Raw genomic sequence first — 20,810 nt, 5'->3', positions numbered from 1 at the left:
AAAAGGTGTATAATCCTGTGATATGAGCTTGGAGCATCAACCTGCCACACAGCAAATGATGAGAAGCTAGCAGAAAATTTCCAACAGCAGCACTACATACAAATGAAAACAACAGAGAAATGAAGATAAATGAAAGGTAACAGAGACATTGGATCTCACTTCTTCCTATACTTGAAACTCATTAACTCCAGGAGCCTGAGGCAGGTCTCAGGAAGGTAAGTAAAAACTGAATCAAGGGTAAGCCAAAGATAATAATAGGCCATGTAGGATCTGGAGCAATTATTTTGAAAAATTAAAGAAACTAAACTTTTTACCTTTTCTATATTACACTTTCAATATTTCTGGGCATCATTTCTCACTCTTCTTCCCTTCTCAAAGAACTCAGAATACACTGATCTACTTCATGTGTCTTCCTGTTATGTTCTTTCCTTTGTATGGAATGTTCTAGGACGTCTTCTCTGAGCCAAGAGAGTTGGCATGCAGGTCAGTTTGCCATCACTATAACAAATATACTGAAGGACTTCACTTAGAAAAGATTTGTTTTGGATTACAGTTTTGGAGGGTCTAGTGCACCATCAAGTGGCCCTATCACTTTGGCCCTCTAGTACAGTGGCACATCATGGAAGGAGCATGTGGCACAGCAAGTCACTCGCCTGCTAAGCCAGGTAGCAAAAAGAGGAAGAAAAGACCAAGGTCCCACTATGCTTTTTAGGGTCACTCTCCCAATGACCCAAGGACTTCCTATCAGGCCCCATCTCATAAAAGTTCCACCACCTTTTAATAGTGCCACTGTGGGGACTAAGTATTTAAAATATGGACTTTTGGGGGACACTCAGGTTAGGTCCCTTTGTCTAATGACTTCACAGTACCCTGAGCATGTGTTTATATGATAAAAGTTAGTCAAGAAACATATACTCTTATGTGTCCATTTCCTCACCAATAGAGCATAAAAATTGTGTGCACTCTTCATGGTTGTTTCAGTGATTAATTAAGGTAACAAATGTCAAATGACTTAAAACAATGCTTGGCACAAATAACAACTATATAAGTAATAGCTATTATGCTGCTACTATTAGTATTGGAAAATGTTAAGTTTTTGGCCAGGTACTATGTGTAGTCACCCTGGGGTTATGGTAGATATTGAGGAACTAGGGAAGTGCAGTTCCTACTGCAGTGACATTATATATAATCATCCATTTTTCAGTTTTATGTCTCCATTCCTCCCAGTGGTCAGAAATATGTGTTAGTCATTTTTGTTTCCTGGCATCTAGAAGAGGACTTATTAGAGCTGCACATATGAGACGTACTCAAAAATTATTTTGAAATAGCCCCAGGTATCCTCAGCAGATGAAAATAAGTATTACATGGAGATGTTCAATACTTATTGTGGAGCATTGCATTCACAAGAACTATAAACCTGTAGCTGCAGGTTAAGTGTGAGAAGGAATGAGATAAGTGCAATTGAAGAAAGGCAAGGCTATATCATAGAGTGCCTTATACCATGAGAAAGAGTTTAACTTCATCTTAAAAGTAATGGGAAGACATAAAGTATTTTAGATAAGGAGTATCATTAGTCACATTTCAGAAAGAATATACCAGAAAATGTAAGAAACTGAGATTACAGGTCAAAAGGATACTATTTGCAGTAATCTACACAGAATATGATGAAAATTTTATTTAAGATACCAGCAGCATAAATGAAGAAGACACAGTGAAATTAAAACAGTGGACCTGACAGATCAAAAGAATATAGCATTTATGAAACAGACAGGAATCTAATATGACTCCTAGTTTTCTAGTTTGGGTGGTAAACATATCAAAAAATCACTAAATGATATTATAACATAAGAATATTAAAACTGAAGTGATAAGAAGAAGATCACCTACTTGGTTTGGGGCATGTAAAAAGCATCTATGGAATCAAGGAATAGAAATCCAAAATCATTTGGTTTTATATATGTAAATAATAAGAAAAAGAATGGAAAGCATTAATCACTTGGAAAGTAGGCAACCCTAAATCAATGAAGAGATTTTGTTTCCAGAAAGATAAAAGGGAAAGAATTACTTATGGATATGATATGTAATAGATACATATACATACAAGAAACTGAGGGTGTTCATAATAGATAATTTTTCCCTCTAATATTTTATGCAATATGATCAACTCAAAGTAGAGAAGAGGTATGTGATTTAGGGATTGAGGTAGTAAAGGTTTGAAAGAAAGAGAAAAAGCAGCTTATCAAGGACACAAAATACATATCAGGCAATATATTCTAGCTAAGACTATAGAACACAAATATGTAAAGATATCAACACAGGCAGAGGAACACAGGAGTTAAATTGTTGGGTTGATTTAAAGTTGAAAAATTACAAAGTTAGTGATGCAGAGCTATAAAGAAGCAAAGGAATGGAAGGAGTTGCCTGCCTAGGGAGCATTTATTCAGGAGAATTATGACATATAGAGGGGTAAAAAAAGAGAGTTGGGTTAATGGACTTGAGGAAAAAAATGAAAGAATCAGCAGATTCTTTAATTTTTAGAGCAAATTATATCTAGTCAACTCAAAGATAAGAAGCCATGTATTGGAGTTTAAGATTTCAGAGACTAAAAATTCTATACAAGGAAAATATCAAATATATAGCTGTATGAAGGGGAGTTGAAACTTGCATTTTTAAGCATCTGTAGGCACCCTGTTTGCCGTTTTACATATAATATGATTATTATACCAAGATGAACAGTCACGTGACTTTGCCAGTGCCACACAACTAATAAGTAGCAAAGCTGGGACATAGCTCTATCCTATGTAATTCTCAAGCATAGACTCACTCTTCACATGACACTCCAGCTGCCCATGAGAGAAGGTTGCCTGGGAAGAGTTGGGCAAAGATTACTCAAGTTGAGTCAGAACTCAGACTAGATGGTAGATGAGGTGACCCACATAGACATAGATAACTGGACTTAAATGGAAAAGTCCACTAACCAATTCTATAAACACTAAGACATATGTAGAAGTGATAATGAGTTTGATAAATCACAGTAACAAAGAGAGAATGAGTTAGTCCACTGTGACATCTGCTATAAGATGACACCAAAATGAATGAAAGATAATAGAGGAATGTTTATTATTGTAGCATAAAATCAATTTCATCATAAAATAGTTTGGTGAATACTAGGGTTCTTATGTGACCAGTCTTCCAGAGACACATAAAAAGCAAAGAGATTTTAATTTGGGGCAACTCTGGAACTGGTAGACTATTCAGTCCCTGCTTGTTGCAAAGAACACTGAATTTTAGGCATCCATCAAAAGAGTAAGTTTTATCCTCAGTTTAGCATGTTTCTTATGTGTTCCTGCTTGCCAGTTCGGTGATAGGTCAAATTAAAAGCAATCTTAAACTATGGCCACATCATTACTCTTCAGTTTCCTAACCACTATCAATTGCTAGGGTATGCGTAGGTCAGAATAGGGGCTGGAACAGTCAAAAATTATGACCTTCAAAAGAAGATAAATTTTTATACCACAAAGAAGTCACTTTATGGATGTTTTAGACAAGACATAAGTGAATGAATGTCTGCTACCACCCCTGAAATTTATGATTCTTAGATGGTAGGAACATGATCAGACTTCACTCCAAACAATGGCAAGAGATAAGTTATCTTAGTTAATGGAAAAAGGTAGAGGAGTAGTGTTCTTTAAAGAGGTCAGATTTGTTTTAGAGGGAATACAGTTCTAGGGAATGAGGGAAAGGACTGGAAGATGGAAAATAAAAGAAAGATAAGTCTTAAAAAACAAAGAATAAAACAGTAAATGATAAAATTACTAGTGAATGTGAGAGACTCTGGAGGCTTATATGTTGTAAGGTGATTACATAGATGGCAGAAAATAAAACAATGATGGTATGAACTAATTACAGGTTTGTCCCTGTACCTCTGATATAATGCAAATATGGTCTTTTGACTGAGCATAATATAATGAGACTAAATCTTTTTTATAAACATGGGCACATATTTTGGAAAGGTTAAGATGATTATTTTTGCCCTTGATATCCAAAGCCATGATTTAAAACCCAAAGATCAATCATGATCTCACAATTATCTCAATTTTCCTTATAAACAATGAAATCTTTTGACAACCCATTCTTTGAACCAATTGTATGCTTTTCTGTTTACCATATCACTCCAAATGATAGTCCATAATTAAGTTTCACAGACCACACAAAAAGCATAGTAGATTTTCTTTTTTCTTGAATCACATATGCCTCTTTTAAAGTGAAAATAATGGCATGGATTGTTCTAGCATCCATGTACCAAGATTTGGAGAACAAGATCATTTCAATTCTTCCATTGCTCTTTGGTGACAATTTACTTAACCTTCAAATATATCCCTTTTCAATGTTTATTTTTGTAGGCTAAACATTTTTCCTGGTTCAGGAGTATATTTTTTTTTATTTTATGTTTTTCTGTTCATCTGGGGTTTTGTTTATTGCTTGTTTGTTTTTGTCAGTCATTAGATATTTTCATTATTCCTTAAATTACAATTGATTTTTATTTTCCTATATCTCTGTTATTATATTCTCTTTTATAGTATAATAATTTATATGTATGCTTCCAAAGCTAGAACTCCTTAAGAGTGGAAAACATGTTCCTGTCACCTTTATTTATTTCTATTTCTAGGAGATAAACAATGGATACATTGTTTACATTTAATTTAATCTTATGTAATTTGAGTTTTTAGAAATTTAGTTCCTCCCTGGAAAGGAAATCAGCAGAAGGAGAAGATAAAGAGTAGTGTATACAGAGGAAATAAAGGAATGGTAATGATATTTTAATTACCAGGAAGAGTTTGAAATATATACAGATGTTGAAAGAAGGAAAGAAAGAGAAATTATTGATTTAATTTTCTGTCTTCCACCAGTTTTTGACCATATTTTCAGTAAGTATTTCTGCACTAAGCAAAACTGAGAAAATACTCTGAGAAAAGTCCTTTAATTATAAGGAAACATATGCTTTCTCCAGCCAAACTAAAGGTTCTCAGAAAAAATAAAAAATGTTGGATCCTTAAGCCCAGTTCTGCTAGGATGAGAATTTAGAGAGGAAATCCTGGGATAAAACAGTTAAAGCCAAATTGCCTTAAGGATTTGAAAGTCAATACCAAAATTATTGGTGGGATGTCTCTCACTTTCTACAAGGGAAGAAAAGTAATGAATATTAACCCATCTTTGGGTGAGGCAGCTAGGCACTTATAATAAAAACACATCAAGAAGTACCTGCAAGTCCCCAGAGGCTGAGGCAGAAGGATCACAAGTTCAAAGCCAGAATCTGCAACTTAGTTAAGGCTCTAGGCAACTTAGTGGGACCCTGTCTCAAAATTAAAAACTTTTTTAAAAGTGCTGGGGATGTGACTCAGTGACTAAGCACCCCTAGGTTAAATCCCCAATATACCCCCCCCCCCAAAAAAGAAGTGCCTGCTAGTGATACTTCAATATGGAAACAAAAGCAGTCCTGCCCTCTTATTTGCTCCACTTCAGCTATGGTTGAAAATCAAGGGTCAGATGAGAAGCAGCAGGAAGACAGACTCCAAAAGTTTAGAAAGTTACAAGACCCAGATCAACAGGTCTACAGCAACAACTGCAACAGTATTATGTGAATGACATTTGTCAGACATTATCTCCCTGGGAGTTATCAAAACAATGTTTAAAAGTAGGTTAAAAAAAAAAAAAAGTCTCTTACAATTGATTGGATATTTCAAAATAACTAGTAGAGAAGAGTTTAAATGTCACAATACAAAGAAATGATAGGTGGCTGAGGTGACAGGCCAATTATCCTGATCTGATCATCACATATTGTGTACATGTATTAAGAAGTCACATCATAATCTCATAAATATGTATAATTACTGAGGTCACCTAAAAATAAAAATATATATTTTTAAACTTTAAAAAGTCTTTTATTTACTGTGATAAAAGTTTACATATTGTTTGTGAGGTGAGTGAACTTTTGTTACCTTTCATGTATTAAAAAGCATTAACAACAAAACACCCAGCACACATGAGAGCCTGGGTTCCATCCTCAGCACCACATAGAAATAAAATAAAGGTATTGTGTCTACCTACAACTAATATATATAAATGAAGCAGAAAAGAGTTTAAACAGTATTATCCTATCTCCCACCTTAGCCTTGCCAATTTAGTGATTATATACCTAATAAAAAGAAGGGTTTATATGAGTAATCATGACATGTATCACTAGATTGTAGATAACAAAATTACATAATTTGCTTTATGTGTTTATGTAAGTAGATATTAAAATACAGCTCCAGAATAAAAGATCCTAAGGTTTAAACTTATTCACAAAATTATGTCATTTATCTGGTATGTGACATTCCAGGAATGATGTTTGCTTATAAAATTTGTATTGCATGTTATAACAGGAAAAGATTTCAAAATTCATGATTGTTTTTTTTTCTCCTTCAGATATACCACCAAGAAGACACAACAGAATGGTATATATGTGGGTATGTGTATGCACTCTAAGTTTGTGAAATCTGGAGTGGAAGTGAAACACTTAAAATCCATAAGAAGTATTAGAATTAATGAGGATTCAGAAGTAGGAAGCACAGCACCAACATGTCATAAACAAAGAAGCAAACAGTACATCCTTTTAGGCAGGCATCAAAGCATAACATTAGTAGGTATCAGAAACAAATGTTCTCAAGACTTAAAAGAAACATCATATCATATTTATAATTAATGGTCTTGGGTGGATCATAAATTATAGCAAAGTAATTGAATCATAGATCCTCATCTTCTGAAATGGAATTGAAACTTTGCCACCTGTACAACTAACTTAAACTTATATATCAGATATTCATTAATCAGCTTTAACATTTGTTCCTTCCCTCTTCTTTACAGGGAATGATTATGAACTCCTTAACATGGTACATGCATGCCAACTAAAAGTGAGTTACTTAGAGTAAACATTATTTTGTCTCTCAGCACTCTACCTCTAATAAATATTCCTACCAGCCAGAGTACAAATGACAGCTACTATTTTCTCAGACAGTTGGCCCATGGATGAGTGGAGCCTAAGAGGCAAACTCAAACATCACAGCTGGGTCAAATCTAGAATATATTTAGTTATTATATATTCTCTTTTGTGTATGTTAGTCTGTCCATTATATTTCTCATTGTGGGTATCCTATACATTTTATAGAAATTAAATTTACTAAGTTATTCATCTGTAGGAATAGAGAGAGTGGACAAGGAACTTTCAAGTGATTTTTCTTAGAGACCAGAGATGAACTTTGATATATTTAGCTGGCATATCTGTTTAATATGAATATGAAATAACAAAATTATACTCAAAATTTTCAGGTACAATAAAAACTAGAATATGAAAATAAAGGGTATATATTAATGTTATTTTAAAATTTGATATTATGAGACTTCACCATATCTTGAGTTCAATCTAAAAATGGAATGACTATAAAAGGTAAATCAATATTTTAATGGATTCTGAAATAAGAGGGCAGATAATGTTATAATCACCATGTTTATAAAACTCAAAACCATTATGGTACAGAATTTAAAAGATCAGAAAAAAATCAATACTTAAACTTTTGTCCCAATAGAAAGCTTCCATTAACTGAAAGGGAAATCTCTGAGAAAATTATTAATTTTTCCTGATGAACATTATGAGATTTCCAAGTCCTCATTAGACAGTCAAGACTTTGATCTGTTTATAACAGTGCTTTCTTTAATTCTTTGAACAATATTTTCAGAGGCCTCAAAGTGGGACTATATTAGGAAAATCTTTTACTAAAGAGCTGAATTGTTGGGATTTTAAATTTCTTACCTTTGAAATCATTCCTTATTCCTGGGCCACTAGACAAAACATATCTATACCTGTTCATTCTAAATGCTATTGTAAATAGCCATGAAAAGAAATTGTCTTAAAACTATTAAACTTGGGGCTATGGTTGTAGCTCAGTGGTAGAGCACTTGCCTAAGCCTGTGTAAGGCACTGAGTTCAATCCTCAGCACCACATAAAAATAAATAAAATAAAGATATAAAAAAGATATTTAAAAACTCATCACTTCTCCACACAATGGTTTTGATTACAAGATATCAATTATGTAAAATACCTTTTGAGTGTCATAGTTAATGATACATCTAAAAATTTAAATCCATCTGAAAGTTTATACAAATTGCCAGTATTCATAGTTATTTTGTTTTAGGATTAATAATGCAGGTCTATCATGGAATAATCATTCAATTTGTGTTAATAATTATATACAACTGGTTTATAAATCATTGACATATATCACAGATGTTATGTGTGTATATATGTGTATACATGACTAATAATATATTACATATAACATAATATAATGTATGTCATATATATTGCATTATATATATTACATATACATATCACATAATATACTCATGTATTATATATTATATATAATATATATATTTATGTATTCTAAATTTTAGTCATTATATATTATATTGTGCTGGGAATATAGTTCAGTGGTAGTTTCTTGCCTAGCATTCATGTGGTCCTAGATTCCCACAAAAAAAATTAAATAAATATTCTTAAAAGATAAAAGTCATGAATCCAAATCTACCCATTTAATGTATAAGAAATGTCCTATGAACTGGAAGAAAAATAAGGACAATTTAAAAGAAGGTCAAGTTATAAAGTATGAAAAGCAAGCACATATACTTTCAATCTTTGATATGACCCCATAACACAGACTGTGAAATTAGTGAAAATGTTATTATAAAAACTCTTTTTGGAACTATAAATCCTAATACCCTAAGGGTGGGTCAGATCCTATCTGGCATTATATGCCATGTGAAGGGGGAGCACCATTCTTTTTTATTCCTTTTCCTGGGAGGACCTTCAAGAGGCCTCTATAGTAGGATGCATTACAGTGCCTTCTATGTGCAAGGAAGGATTACTACATTACATTTCATTTTCAGGCCTATTTAATGTTTGAGGTATTGATCAGATGCCAAGAGAGACATAAATAAAATGAGAAATGTGCATAGAAGTACAATTAAAATGATCCCATTCTTGAGAAGGGAATCAAGAGCTAAGAAAATGGGGAAAGGAGTCCAATGTTCTCAAGGAGTTTAAGAAGTACCATCACTCAGTGTAGAGGCCTGTTACTTTACCATGCAAAAAGATTATTTGGTGATCAGAGCCAGAAAAAGAAATTCAAACTACTTGTTTCTGTAGTTAGTTCTGTCATTTAACCACACTCTAATCATTCAACTCTGCATATTACTGTAAAAAACAACAACCAATCTCTAAAATGCATACCATGTAATAACACTTAACCAGCCTAAGAGAATGTTGCTAGGCTTAATTAATGCTTGCAAAAGCACTCTAAGATTTTTTTATAAGCAAGAACTATGTAACAGCAAAATATCTATTACTATTCCATATCTCTCCAACTAAAGTAAGTTTTGGCCTCCTAGTATTGCTGGCAGCAAAATAAACCTGACGTCATTCTTCTAAGTCCAATTGGCAGTCCAGCTGTGCTATTATCCCCAGGAAGAGTGGTCATGTACGGTAATACCTGCATTATGTGTCTATGACCAAGCCAAAATTACCCCCTTGGAATAGAGTTCAGCCTCTGAGAATGTAGTACTGAGAAGACATGCTGGGTTGAGCAGACCAGTCGTGGTGAGGGACATTTTTGTCTGATAATGGCTCTAAATTACTGATATCAACTTGGCGTCTGAGACTCAGGGCAAAAGCAGCTATTTTCTTTCTATGTGAACATTCACCAAAAATATGAATGCAGCTGTCTTAGTCTTGATTTTCTTTTCTATTTTTATAAGATGCATAAGGTCATGACTATAAATGCAGATAAAATTTATATAAAACACCAAATTAACTAGAAAGCATTTTACATATTTTAAAATAGATCTAGTCTTTTTTCTTATTTATAGATTTTAAGGAATATAAAACCCAGGCCCCAAGCCAATTGACAGCTTAATAAACAACTACACAGTTATGTCTTTTTAGGTATAAAATATACCAAAATAATAGAGGCTAGTAATTTAGTATAATACTTATAGCAACAGCTTGGTACAATTTTTTCACAGACTCGATTATGACAACAAACTCATATCCTGCAAATAGAAGATTATCCTTATACAAAATATTCTTTAGTAAATGTATATATTGTATATATAATGTATATAGTGGGGGTGGAGGGAGGAAGGAGAGAAAGATTATCATATAAAATAAAAACTATGTCCACAACCCCTGTTCAAATAGCTGGCTATTGATTTTTTTAGAAAGTAGGATGTGGTCAGAGTAAGTAAAAGTGACGAATATCTCTTCTCCTCCAAGATTCTGTCTCCTGATAAAACACCTTTTATAAAGATTTCCTGGGTTTCCTTCCAGGAAAAAAAAAAGTTTCATGCACATATCAATATATACTTATGTGAAAATATTTGAACACATATCTACTTGGTTTTTTTCTTATTTTACTAAGAGTGAAATTGCTGAGTTAGAGTATATACATTTTAGTTTTCTAGATATGCCAACACATTTAGCAAAGTAAAAATTTATCTTTGACAAAATTAATCTTTATGTAAATCAATGAAAAACAATACATTTTCTGAACCAAGGCAAAATAATTTAATGTTCATCTGAGATTCTATAAAATGGTTGAAAGAGAAGAACAGGGATATTTGTAAAGGAAGTATACATCTTGACTTTCAGTCCCTAGATCACTTAAACTCTGAGAAACTCTGTCATTACATTTCAACTATACCTCTCTCCCAAATTAGACATGAAACTTTCCCATATTTGGGGAAAGTGTGGAAAGTTGAAATTCTTGAATTTCTGACTTTTTATCTTGGTTCCACCCTGATCTTTTACCTTAGTTCTAAGAAAGGGACTTTTGTTACAGTAACTGCATATTTGATCTCATGTCTTTGTTCCTTACTGCCTAGTACCCCAATTCTTATGACAGTGTCATTCTTTTCCCTTAAGAATTTCCAAGAACTTGAGTTGTGATAGTAAGTCTTGATACCCAAGGATGACTTTGAGCCATGTGTCCGTGAAAACTCCCTGCAAACAGAGAAAATCCCCTCCATTTATTTTCTACATCTAGACCTCCCCTTGATGTTAACTGCCATGACCTACTACTGGGACCATTTGCTTCATTCTACCTTTGGACACTCCTTTCATGACTGGTCTCTAAAACTGTGTTAGCAGTAAAATGAGCTTTGTTTTAATAAAAAGAAATTTTGAAATTTCTACTATAATATATTATATTATAAAAATTCATGTTCATTGCTTAGAAATTATTTCCTATTTATGGTTTCAATAATTCAAAGGCACATTTGTTCCTTTAGTCCATTGGACTACCACTTGGTTAATTACCACTGTGGCAAAATAAAGTGTAGCCCATGGCAGCAAATAAAAGCACCCCTAAAGCATGCCACACTACTTCTTGAGAGAAAATTGTCTCTAGAAAAACCTGGATGATAAAATTTAAAAATAAAATTGTTCCATGTGTTTATATTAATTCCTAAGTACAAGATGAAGTCTGCATTTCTAAACTGGCCATGGTGGCAGCGACGTGGGAGACTGAGGCAGGAAGATTCCAAGTTTAAGCCTGACCTCAGCAACTTAATGAGGTCCTGGGCAATTTAACAAGACTCTGCTCACAAAAAAAAAAAAAAAAAAAAAAAAATTGGGGAAAGGACTGGGGGTGCAGCTCAATGGTTAGGGCTCCTGGGTTCACCTATAGTATAAAAAAAAAAAAATTTAAAGAGTCTGCATTTCTAAATGAAAGCACAAGTATTCAAATGAGATTTACTCACTGTAGTTAGTCTCCCAATCTACCTACCAGAGATTATATACTCTAATTCTGCTCCTCCTCATTCCTTGGGTTCAACCTTTGTATATTAGGAGGCCACTAACTACTCAACATTGAGAGTGGTAACAGACCTGAACTTTTCTTCTATTGTGATTTCCCAGTGATGTCCCCAATAGCCCAATATTCTTGGTTCTTCCATAATTAACATAGTACTAGTTGGTATGTAGGCTTCCAGGAAAGGAAGGAAAAGCCGTGTAACCTGACCTACTTGTTTTCCCTCTTTCTTGTTTCTTCCCACAAATCTTCATGCAGGAAGGGCTGGGCTTTTCTTTATTTCCCCTTCCAGTGTACTTGGAATTTTACATGGTAAAGCAAAAGGACAAATGAGGGCCTTCCTTTTCCATCATAGTATATCTTCCTTTGTCTTAGTGAATGTATCAATTAAACCAAAATAGTTGTCAGAGGACAAAGGGAGGTACAGAAAACTTAACAATGACAGACTGAATTGGGATTACTCTTTCATATATCTATTACACTTACAGATATGATTTTTTTTTTTACTATTATCCTAAACTAATACTAACAGAAAAAAAATGTCACCAGCTGTGGAAAAAGATAGATGTTTAGCCAACAAATATCTCTAATACTTATTTACAGTTCTTGGTTATTACCAAATTGAGGATATATTCTGCCTTGAAGGATGAGAAATGCCACTTCAGAGAATATTTTCTGGGGGAGGGGAGGGAGAAAGGTCTTCCTTGGTCTAAGGTATTTTAATTGTTATCAAATATGTTCCAAATATGAATTACTGGCTATTCTACTCAATCATCTTCTGTGGATCCATGAACGGCAGGCGCACACACACACACACATATATACATATCAGATACTTCCTCAAAAATTACACAATAATGTTGAAATTACTTGGCTCAAGAGAATTTGATGAAGGAAAGCTTGGGAAAAGCAAATCTTTAATCATGTTCCTCTGTATTAAGTGCATAGTTCTTTGTGAATTTGAATTGCCAACTTTTTAAGACAAGCTGCATAGTTTGATAATATAGGCACAAAGAAAGTGTCTAAATACAAATTATTTTCTCTTTACTTTCAGAATCTAAATAAGCATTCATAAAAAACTATATATACAACCCTCTTCATGCAAATCACAGACATACATACCTTAATACCCACATATACTAGTCTCAGAGAAAAAAACTAAATTATTCAAAAGGCATAGCTGGTAATCATCTAGAACTTCCAAATTGTGGGACAAATAATGTTTGTTCTTTAGAATGACAAGCAGAAAGTTGGTGGGATTTAAGAGAGATGTTTGCACAGGTCACGCTTTCTTAGGTTTTTGTCAACTCAGGCAATCTGGGTCATTTCACCAAATTAAAATACTTTATGTCCAGGAATTTCTGAAAGTATCATGTGCTATAATTTAAACAGAGTATATCTATCTCTTACTGAATTAAAATCTTTCATCTTGCTAAATTTTAAAACTAAATCACAAATTATGTCAATTGAAATTCCAATTTGTAGTCCTTTACACTAACATGACCCATGTTTACTGGAATGAGTGCCACACTGAGAGGCGACAAAGTCTACAGTCAGACTGTAGTCTGAAATCGAAGGTTTCTGAGTAGACCAATGGGTGACCTTCTACACCCTATTTAACCTCACTATGCCTCAGTTTTCTCATCTGAAAAACTGGAAAAATGGTAACATCTACCTCATAGAATTGTTATGAGGATTAAATGTTATATAAAGCTCTCAAATCAGTAACCAGCACTGATAAGTACTCTCTAAATGTTTGTCAACCAAACAAAACAAACACTGAACTAAAAATGTATTCTTTGTTTCCAAGGTCAAAGCACAATAATAACTCTTCAAGCAGCCTGGTGGATCTAACAGCAGGACATGAACAGCTTTAAGAATAATTTGAGATAAATGAAAAAAAAACCAAGATATTTTTGTCTGTTGTGTCCTGGACTTCAGTATGTGAACTTTGAAATTAAAAAAGTACATTTTAACATTACCGTGTGACTTTTAAGGATGTACCTGATCAGTGTGAGGTGGGGGTGTGGTACTCTACATTTGTATTTCTCTTCTTTGGTTTTTCTCTTCTTTTCTCTTAAACTACTTTTTTTCCTCTGGTCCTAGGAAATTTAAAGTTTTTCTCAGTGCTGAACTCAATAACACAAAAATGTGATAACATTACTAGTTCTTCCTTGTAGTTTGTTATTATTGAAGCTGTGTGGGTTGACCATTCAGATTAATAATTGCATTTCTCCACAACCTAGTATCTTGCCAATTAGGTAAGCATCAAAAATGTATAAAAGAATTACTATTGTTACTCCAATAACCTCAGGATAAGAGCAAGGACTAGCAAGATGAGTGAGCTCGACAGTTAATATCACCAGGAAATCACTAGGATATAAAAGTATCTGAAAATGGCCCATAACTTATGATGGTAGGAGCACGGGAAGAGATTTAACAACGACCGATATGTCCATTTCATTGATTATGACTGGCCTACAATTCTACTACTAGAAGTACAGTTATTTGGATCAAAAAAGTATTTAACCTTTAAATAAATTGTGTCCTTGATTTTTTTTTCCTTCAGGTGGTATACAAATGTGAGTATATTAATAAAGCAAACATTTCACTGTGGAAATGTCCCCAAAGACCCTAAGCAGGATTTGTCACTTCATCGTCTATTTTTCCACAATATTCTACTCAGAGCACAAAGACAATGTAGCATGTTATAAAATGATTAGTTGTCTGTCTTCTTACTTTTTTATGAATTTCTCAAGGTGTTTTTTTAAATACCTTTGAATTCTTTTCACTGAGGCTAGTGATGGCACCCATAAACATTTAAAATTGGTGCCTACTCAATAAAGGATGCAGGTGTTTCCCTTTCACCACAGTTCTAAGAAACTAATTCAAAAATTACTCCAACCCCAAAATTATTAAAACACCAAAAATTCTTTTACAATTATACTATTTAATGGAACACTAAAATTTTCCTGGGTGACAATACAGTGTCAGTTATAAAATGAGAAGTCCACTTCTTTTCTTGATTCCTATAGAACTATTTTATTTCTATTTCATTCAGACAACCTTAAAACTTTTCTCCTTGAGTTTATTTTACAATTAGTGTATAGATAACCAAATTGAAGAAAACAAATCCATAAAGAGACATGAACATTTTTCAAATGAAATTAATTTATTCATTGTATTGGATGGAAGCACAAACTACAAATCAATCGTTCATTCTAGAATTCCCTATTTTAAAAAAAGAAGATATCATAGTAGTAATAAGTGAACTTCTGGGTACTTTTGATTTAAATATCTCAGTGAGGTAAGTTATTCAACAATTGAAATCACTCTTTAAAATAACAAATTTATCAATAAATATTTCTTTAGTATTTATTACATTCACTCTTCTTGGACCTAAGGGTATAGTAGTGAATAAGACACACAAGTCTGACTCTCCTGAAGATTGTATCGTAATGAAAGAAGACAGTGGATGATAGAAGGGGAAATGGATGTTTTAACAAACTAGGAAAACATCAGAATTGCATAAGTTCCACATAGAAAACTGAAAATAGGGTGATGTAACAGAATAGTTGAGTAGCTGCTTTAGATTGGGTATTAGAGTTTTCTCACTCTGATATTTATGATATGACAGACCAACTATGAGAAAATCAGATAGAAGAACTGAAGCAAACTATACATGAAGTTCAGCATTGATTTGAAGACTGGTAATATTAACTTAGGCTGAACTTAAGGTTGCTTTCATTTCTGTTCACTACACAAGCAGCAAACAAATAGTTCAAAGGGTACAAGGGTGTGGGTATGGAAGAGAAAGAGAAAGAGAGAGAGAGAGAGAGAGAGAGAGAGAGAGAGAGAGAGAGAGAGGGGGGGGGGGAGGGAGGGAGGGAGAATGCAGAATGCATAAAATAAAAAATACAAATAGTATCTCTTTCCACTTGTGAGTTGCCCATCCATTATGTGTTAAGTCAGCTTTGAGCAAGCAATCTACCAAGAGTGAGGCTCTTGCCTTTTATGTTTTGGGGAGCTTGGGAGAAGGAATATCAGAACTCAAGGGTCCACTTTGTATTACCACACTTGCATACTTCCACTTCTGTGCATCTCTAAGATGAAATTTAGTTCAGAGTCTTTAAGGAGGCAAAAGATTTGGTTATTCAGGAAACTGAGTCTGACAGTGGGGTTGAATCTTGTTGAAAGGGAGATAGGAAAATTAAGCCAGATCATATAAGGTCTTATGAGCCATGGTAAGGAGTTTTGATTTTATGATAGTGTCCTGGGAAGTCACTGAGAGGTCTTAAGGAGGGCATGATCTCATAGACTGAAAAGCTTAATTTTTCTCCTCTGTGGAAAACAAAGGCTATTTTAGAAGGGTTGGCAAGAGATGATGGCTGCCTAGACAAAGGTAGTGGTGGTACAGATGGGAGGAAGTACATCACAGTATGTCTGATATAGTCCTTAGGATTAATGTGGGGATAAAAGAGAGAGGGAAATCAAGCATCAATCTTAGCTTTTTATCTGTATGTTGATGGTACCATTTTGGAAGAGAGGAAAGAGTAAAGAAGAGAAGGTTTTTGAGAAGAGGGGACATTCTTATCCTTTCACAAGAGTGCTGTTCATTTTCTACTGTTGTCCAGATGCACAGGAATAAGTAGGTGGTCCTTCTGGAACAGGGATTTAAAAAAAGGAGAAAGCCTCTCACAGTATAATCAACGATCAAAAACCTACAACATTAAATATTAACTGAGAATAACTCCAAGAAAATGCACCAGCTGAACATTGAACAATGAATCAAGGACTAACTGAAAGATTTATAAAAGAATAAGCTACTATGCTTTAGGAATGGTCAGTTCTGAAGGGTTGTTTCATTTAGTTTTGTGTTTCCTTGTATTTTTTAAGTAATTATTTAGCAATGAAAAATATAATATATAGAGAGAATTGTTCAGAATCCCACACAGTACTTATAAGGAACCTGGGATCTCAGGAGTTTTCTAAATCTTATATCCCCACAATACAATTGAATTACCACTGAAAAGGATTTTTTTAAACAAATTAAAAATCAGCAAAGGAAACTACAGCAGAATCTTAGAGCTTACCTGAAATGTATCATATGCTAATCTTAGCTGTACCAAAGAACTAAGCACATTATGCCATTTCAAACTTAAATTTTTTGGGTGAATTTAAATATCATCCTACACTAAGTATCAGCATTGAGGAAAGGGATTAAAGATGACTCCTACCAAATGTTTAAACCAAATCTCCAAGAATCAGCCAGAATTTGGAGAATACAACTAAAAATTTTCTCCAGATTTTTGAAAGAAAAAAAATTTCAGGAGGGCTAGATATTTCCTATCACATATAACATTCCCCTTACCAATCAGGCAAGTGTTTAGTATCAGAAAACAGACTTATTTTTAATTTTTCTGTTCACGTTTTTGGGAAATTTAAGAATGTTCAACATTGTTTGATTGATTAAAAGGGCTGGGGTGATTTCTTAACAGAAATCTGTAAAAATAATAGGTACTACACACAAATTGAGCTCTTATTTTTCAGTATAAAATCACTGACATATGAATGAACAAAAGAGTAACAAAAAGTCGCATAATTCAGTAACATGATACATGTGTAGTTTTTAAAATGAGAACACATAGAATAGAGAAAGATTTCTATGAACTAGCAAAAGAAGAAAGAACCCACTGAGGGAAATTGACTTCAGGATGTACATACACACAAAAATTTCCACATGCATTGTTTCCAGGATTTATAAACTGATATTCTCATTCCATTCAGCTATCCTCCTAGAAATTAACCCAACTTTAGGAAGAAGAAATATTATATTTCCTGAGTAGCCAGCAACCTCTCTGAGGGCCTGAATGAATTTGATATGGTTCTTCAATGTGCACCCAAGACAGTACAGCAAGAAAAAAAACTCTCTACCTCCACTGTCACATGTATGGGAGTAATAAGATCATTTAGAAACTTGTGTAAATTGTAGCAAGTGGAAGCCTGATTTTCTTCATACCAGATCATTCAGCTCTGATGAAATGACTTTGATTCCCCCAATTTCAATTCCAGCTTGCCAGAAATGCTAGTCTGTCCTCACTGCATTTCTTCAGAAAAAAAATGTCTCTTAACATGCAAGAATAAAGAAATGAAAATTTTCAGCAGGGCACATTTACTGACAAGCATACTATTTCAAGATTTCTTCATCCAGTATAGTGCTATATTCTTTGATATGACAGCTAATGTGACCCAAGGCCAAACTCTTCTGGGTAAAGATTAAAGTGTTCAACAATGCAGTGGCTTTTGAATAATCTGTAATACAGTTTTCAGTAAGCACTACTGCCATGAAATGGAGCAAATCTACCATAGGATAGGACTTCCATCTAAGCTATAAGAAGTGAGTTTGTGATAAGTAGTTCATGGTTTTGAGCTGAATTTCTCATGTTTCACATTCTTCTAAACTTTAGTATATTAAATAGCAAACAATAAAGCTTAAGTCTATTTGTTAAAGGAAAAATTATCCTATGACTAACTTCAAAATTGAGCTCTCCATTGTGGCCATTGTTAACAACACTCAGGTAATGCAAAAGGAAAAAAAGCAGGAACCCATATAAAATATAATTTTCAAAGTTAATACCCAATACAAAGTTCATTCAATATTCTCAATTTCCCAGAAATCATGATGGTTACTTATTTTCCACTTACATATGTCTTGGTGAACCATCACCAACATACAACAAGGTACTAGAAATAATCATGGATTGCAAAATATAAATTCTTATCTCACTCAACTATATGATAGAACAATTTGAGCAGGAAATCAAAAGAAAGATGGTAATATAAAACATCTAAACTACAGACTGACCTCCTGTTGAAAGACTTAACTGATTTGCACATGAAGATTGTTAAGTAGCTTGTCCAATATCACTGATGCTACAGTCAGATTTTTCTATGAAGAGCACATGAAGGAAAGTATGCAAAATGCATAGCACAGGACATGGCCCATAGTTAATACTCAAAGAATGTAGGTCCTGCCCCTGATCAAACTCCCTTATATTTTTTCAGTATAATATGCTACCAAAATATTATGGCATTTTAATAAATGTTTTTGAGTTTAAGATTTAGTAAACAACACATAATGAGACATTTTTATTTCATATTTTGATAAATAATTAGCCTTGTTCACAAATTTACGTATCTAAAGATTTCAATGTATATTTACTCAAAATGGCTTCTTTAAATCAAATCATCTAAAGATATTATTAAAAACTACTAAGTGTAGAAATTATAAAAGATCAATTTACATGATGTTAATTATGCATGTAAACAATGTCTCCTATGTTTACTATTAATGTCAAGACAAAAATTAATTTTAATAATTAAAATTTGAATAAGAAGTCATCTTTATTTTCAATAAGCTATTCTGATGAATGATAACTATATATTTGGAAGTTCTGTGAAGTTTTGATTTACAAACTTCAAATATAAGTTTCTTAGATATCTACATTTAATTTGTGAAATTAACTGAAATTAATTTATCTGAAATAAATTATTTAATATATTAAGTAAGTTAATATATTAAATGAATATACTGAGTCATTAAGTGTACATGAAAAATGAATAAATATAAATGAATCACAATGTATAGAAATGCCAATGTTAATCAGAATATGATTCTACTTTGTTTATTTGATTAAATGCTAAGTGGCTAATTTATTTGAGGAACAAAATATTCATCTCCACTTTAATGTGACTGCTTCTCATTCCACAACGATCATGTTAGTAACTGTTTTGGAGTTTCTCCAAAAGGGAGTGAATCCAATTTTTATACCATTCCAAATTTAGGATTCCAAACAAAATGGAGTTAAGAAGATTCACAATAATATCAGAGATGAGATCATTACATGTCTTCAGCAGTCACAGAAACATTCTCTATTAAGTAATGCTGCACAAGCAAAACTTACAAGCATTAACTAGCTCAAAGCCAATGATAAATAAGGTAATAAGAATATGGACAGATTCCATTATCTGCAAATGCCATGTCATGGAGAGAAGCAAAGGCGCAAAGGCACCCAACAACACATCATGTCTAGCAGATTTATCAACCTTGTTTTGTTTGTATGAAGAGAAGAATAAAGAAGAGACATACTTAAAATTCTTCATTTTCTAGCTATATGAATAGCCTTTGTTGTGTGTGTGTGTGTGTGTTGTGTGTGAGAAAGAGAGAGAGAGAGAGAAAGAGAGAGAGAGAGAGAGAGAGAGAGAGAGAGATGGATAACAACAGCGGCAACAGGTATTTCCCCCTCTCAAGTTCCACCTCTACTTATACATCTTCAATTTTTTTTCTCTAATAGCAAATGAAATTTTTTTCTATGATGCACAAATGGTGAACTCCCAAATCAATCTTCAAAACACAATACTTTATGTCCAGTGTATTCTAGAAATCAAAATGACAATTTTTATCTTCTTGAGATCATGTTTTGGATAAGGCTTGCTTCTCTAATATTTCTACTATTTAGATAAAACAAGAAAAAGACCTCCCTTTATCAAAAATTTCCCCTAAATAACACAACCAGTCATACAGAACAGTAAAGAGAATCCTCAAATGTCATTTTGCCTTTTCGTTTAATTTTCATCTGCCATTAAATTTTCCATCACAGCCTCTAGTAAACTCACACATCTAGAGCCAAGAGGTCTTCAACAAAAGTGCCAAGAACACACAATGAGGAAAGGACATTGTCTCAAAAAACAGTGCTGTAAAACCTAGATATCAGTATGCAGAAAAATGAAACTAGGTCCCCAACTAACAAATTAAGGCTTAAATATAAGATCTGAAACTAGGAAACTACAGAATAAAACATATGGGGAATTCTTGAGGACAATGGAATGAGAAATAATTTTTAATA

At 33.3% G+C, this 20,810-nt stretch overlaps 1 protein-coding gene across 3 annotated transcripts in view; it reads right to left on the bottom strand.

The window, feature by feature from the left end:
* The window catches only part of CTNNA3 (catenin alpha 3), a 1,874,587-nt gene that overhangs the window by 1,244,625 nt on the left and 609,152 nt on the right, over nt 1–20,810 (bottom strand). The window lies entirely within an intron of this gene.

The sequence above is a fragment of the Sciurus vulgaris genome (genome assembly GCF_902686455.1).
Source record: "Sciurus vulgaris genome assembly, chromosome: 4".
Taxonomy (NCBI): Eukaryota; Metazoa; Chordata; class Mammalia; order Rodentia; family Sciuridae; genus Sciurus; species Sciurus vulgaris.
The sequence above is the reverse complement of the archived record's forward strand: the minus strand, read 5'-3'. Positions and strand labels throughout refer to the sequence as shown.